A 4,609-nucleotide genomic window follows, 5' to 3' on the forward strand; every position below is an offset into this window, starting at 1 on the left:
TGCCAGGAACCTCCAGTCTCATCATAGAACACATACTGGAGAGAAACCCTATGAATGTAATCAATGTGGTAGGGCCTTTTCACATGACAGTACTCTCAAATCTCATCACAGAACACATACTGGAGAGAAACCCTATGTATGTAATCAATGTGGTAGGGCATTTGCAAGTAATGGTCATCTTAAAAGACATATAAGAACACATACTGGAGAGAAACCCTATATATGTAATCAATGTGGTAGAGTATGGTAGATCTTTCAGATGGATTGCTATCTCTAATCCCAATCCTTCATGCTTACTTTCTTTTACATGGAATAATTAATGTTGCAGGAAAACTTTGAAAACTTTAAGACCTTCAACACAATGGTTACAGGATTGAGTACTCATTAGAGAAAAATATTCAAATATGGAAATCTGTTTGGAGATTTGATTTAATTTTAATTATGTGATGTCATTGTGTGAGTTGGTGATTGTTCATTGTTTTTCACAAGAAGGTTATACCCTTGAGTATTCCTGTAGGAGGAACTATGTTACCAGAAAACTGACATAGGTTATGGCAATGAATTTGCCATAATTTTGTTCATCCACATTTCTAAACCTGTATGTATTTTAAATCCCGTTTTATCATCTTGATGTCTTTGTTGCATTGATGTGAATCCTTTGGGTATATGCCTAAGAGGGGGATTGCCGGGTCCTCTGGTAAACTAATCCCCATTTTCCTGAGGAACCGCCATACTGATCTCCAAAATGGCTGTATGAGTTTGCACTCCCACCAGCAGTGGAGGAGTGTTCCACTTTCTCCACATCCTCTCCAACATAAGTCATCACTGGTGTTTCTAATTTTAGCCATTCTGGCAGGGGTAAGATGGTATCTCAAAGTTGTTTTGATTTGCATTTCCCTGATAGCTAAGGATGTGGAGCATTTTCCTAAGTGTCTTTCAGCCTTTTTGATTTCCTCTATTGAGAATTCTTTCTTCAGTTCTGTACCCCATTTTCTAATAGGGTTATTTGGTGTTTTGTTGGCTAGCTTCTTGAGTTCTTTGAATATTTTGGAGATCAGCCCTTTGTCGGATATAGCATTGGTGAAAATCTTTTCCCAGTCTGTGGGCTGCCGTTTGGTCTTGTCGACTGTGTCCTTTGCCTTACAGAAGCTTCTAAGTTTGAAGAGGTCCCGTTTATTAACTGTTTCTTTCAGTGTCTGTGCCCCTGGAGTTATATTCAAGAAGCGGTCTCCTATACAAATTTGTTCAAGGGTACCTCCTACTTTCTCTTCCAGGAGGTTCAATGTGGCTGGATTGATGTTGAGTTCTTTGATCCATTTGGACTTGAGTTTTGTGCATGGCGACAGACATGGGTCTATCTGCAGTCTTCTACACACCCTCATCCTTTTGTGCCAGCACCATTTTTTGAAGATACTGTCCATGCCCCATTGTATAATTTTAGCTGTTTTGTTGAAAATTGGGTGTTCATAGGTGCGTGGGTTAAATCAGGATTTTCAATTCGATTCCATTGGTCTTCCTGTCTATTTTTATGCCAATACCAGGCTGTTTTCAGAACTATAGCTCTGTAGTAAAGCTTAAAGTCAGGAATTGTGATGCCTCCTGAAGTTCTTTTATTGTATAGGGTTGTTTTGGCTATCCTGGGTCTTTTGTTTTTCCATATAAAGTTGATTATTATCCTTTCAAGGTCGGTGAAGAATTGTGCTGGGATTTTAATGGTGATTGCATTGAATCTGTAAATTGCTTTTGGTAAGATTGGCATTTTTACTATGTTAATCCTACCTAACCACGAGCATGGGAGAGCTTTCCATTTTCTGGTATCTTCTTTAATTTCTTTCTTTAGAGTCACAAAATTCTTATTATATAGGTAAAAGACAGATTTCTTAAGACATCCTAATGAGTGGGAAATTTTCTTTCATAATACTGCTGATGCTGCTGATTTAAGAACTGCTTCATACACGCCAGTAGCCAATTTTCATGATCATAATAGGTATTATGTCAGTGCAAAGTTGAGCTGAACACATCAAATTTTCAACAGGAGAAAGTTCTCTGTGGCATCAGAAATCAGAAGGCTGTGCCTGATAAACTAATCACTATTAAAAAAAAAAAAAAAAAACTAGCACAATCCTGATGAACTTACTTGATGCTACTTCCTTACATTTAATCATCAACTTTGATTATGCACAAAGCATGATCAAAAACAATGAGGTTATTTTCCTTGCCAAAGTTCATTTTGTATAAATAAGTTGCATCTTGCATCAGCATTTGTTCTCAAACTCTCAGGTTCTGTAAGAACTAAGAACATATAATTGTAGGGTACTCCTCCATTATCTGCACACTGTTTCCACGACACTAACACATATAACTTAGCAATGAAAACACATGATACAAGTGATCTATATGCAGGAATTCCGGCAAGTTAAACCAACAGAATAGCTGCCATAAAACTGTAGCTATTTCCTACCAAGGGTAGGCTTCAAGACCCATTGAGTTAACATTCAAATCTCATATCCATAGCTTCATTCAAACTTTTGTTATCATTTGTACTGGCAGCTAAAGATGTCATTACTGGGGACCCTGTGACATTGATAACACTGGTACTGGTACTTGTGTTGCACACAGCATTGCTGGTCACATTAACACCCAATGTGAGTCTGCTCTGCTCCAAGGCCTACACTGGCACAGCAAATGCCTCCAGCTTCTTCTCCCCATTGGCTGGGTAGGAGTTCTGGCAGCCTTCAGCATCTGCAATGAATGCAGTCTTTCTGGTTAGAGTAACAATGTCAGTACTAGCTGCTGCATGTAAGATTACCTGGATTTTGCATAGCATGCCCACATTTACATCCTTTCTTTCCCTGGGGCTTTTTGCACACAGACTTGGTAGGACTTCCTGGCATAATGTGATGACTAAGAATCTTTACCTTTCCTGCCTAGTCTTTTTAAAGAATACCTGGCTTGGATTTAGAGTGGGATTTCTTGGATCCATGTTCATGACAATTTTTCATGCTTTTAGTAGATACAAGTACAGTTTTGGTGGTCTTGGGTGTTGTACCTCAATTGGAAACAGTAGCTATAGGTTGAAGGAAGATTTTCCTTTCATGCTTCACTGTCTCAGGAGCAGATGCCCCAAGGGTTGTGCCTCTGATTATGGTAGAAATTGGAAGTGGCTGAACTTTTTCACTGTATCTTTCATATCTGGTTCTTTTTCGATTCAACTTTGCTACCTTTGGAGTTGCTGCTGTACATGATAACACATGGGGTATAGGGCTGGTAGACATAAAAATATTATGGCTAAGAGACTTGGAAGAAAGCTGCAAAAAAGGTTCACTGGATACAGTGGATTCCAAATTTGGATGCAAATTAGGACATCCAACCTCTGTATTTGAAAGTTTCTAAACTGCGGATTACTTTCTCATCACTCAGCAAAAGAGAGTCACCAGGTTTTGGCTCTTCACAGAAACTCCAGATATCAATACTTGTGGAGAACAAATCAGTGGCTACCGTGTCACAGACAGGTGACAGGCTCTCATACAGATCCTCAGTTTTTATATCAACAGTATTACACATGTCGATCATATTTGGATGTTCGGGTGAGGGGATATTTATACCAAATCTATCTATTGAAGCCCTTTGTAAGTAGGCAAACCATTGACAACAGAACTGCCAATAGCAATGCTGAGGGCACTTTCAGACTTTGGAGATAAATTAGCATGGGGATCTGCTATGGGTTCTGAGGTTGAAGGTAAAGGGGACTGTGTCAAACACAGAGTGAAGGATGAGTCTGAAGGTTTCTCTATGTCCTCACAAAACAACGATCCTTCATTGAGTAAAGCTAAAGTATCAAAAGAACAATCAACTGTTTGTCTTATGTCCTGTGCCAGTCTTGTCTGGGTTATATATTCACATAGTTTCTTGTAGCAGTTTACCAGTATGCTTAACTGCTTGTTTCCCTCAAAGTGCTCATAGTCTATGCACTAGCTACATGAAGTTTTCATTATCATTTTCTTGCCTTTACATATTTTGCAGACATATTGTTGACAGGTGGATTTGGTGGGTGCAATAGGATCTTGTAGCAAATGTCCACAAACACAGCAAGAGAGATACTGTCCCAAGTAAGGCAGGATCCTGATAATCTCTTGAAATGCCTTGGGGTCTCCAGGGTCATGGTTGAACACTAGGCGATTGGTGGAAATGTAGAGAGCAGTAGCATTCATGGGGTTCATTGCAAACACTTGGACACAAATGGCTCTCAGTTGAAAAGAAATTCCAGATGCAAGTTTCTAAGCAGCCAGGGAACAATGGTGAGTTTACAACTATTAGGAGAAATCTGAGCAGAACCACTGGCCAAAGCAGCAACCAAAATCCATCAAGTGTGTGAAGCTAAAGCATCCTCCCACACATGGGGCCTCAGTGCCCCTCCTCTGTCCCTTAGTCGAGCAGACCAAAGAGAGAGGAAACTAGTGAGCAATCAGCTTTGGAGTTCAACCAAGGTAGCCACAGATTGTATGATCTGGCCTGGAATGGCATTTGGTTTAGCCCTGCAGCTCTCCTGGTGGCCTGGGCTTGAGCAGCATATCTGGCCACAGAGGCACCACTAGATGGAGCTGTAAGC

The 4,609-nt window shown here is 40.1% G+C and overlaps 1 pseudogene; it reads right to left on the reverse strand.

Annotated features, from left to right (window-relative positions):
- Positions 1-2,488: 2,488 nt before the first annotated feature.
- On the reverse strand, positions 2,489-4,220 carry LOC127218322 (E3 ubiquitin-protein ligase MSL2-like; annotated as a pseudogene).
- Between the last annotated feature and the right edge of the window lie 389 nt (positions 4,221-4,609).

This window comes from Phodopus roborovskii, unplaced genomic scaffold, assembly GCF_943737965.1.
Source record: "Phodopus roborovskii unplaced genomic scaffold, PHOROB, whole genome shotgun sequence".
Classification (NCBI taxonomy): domain Eukaryota; kingdom Metazoa; phylum Chordata; class Mammalia; order Rodentia; family Cricetidae; genus Phodopus; species Phodopus roborovskii.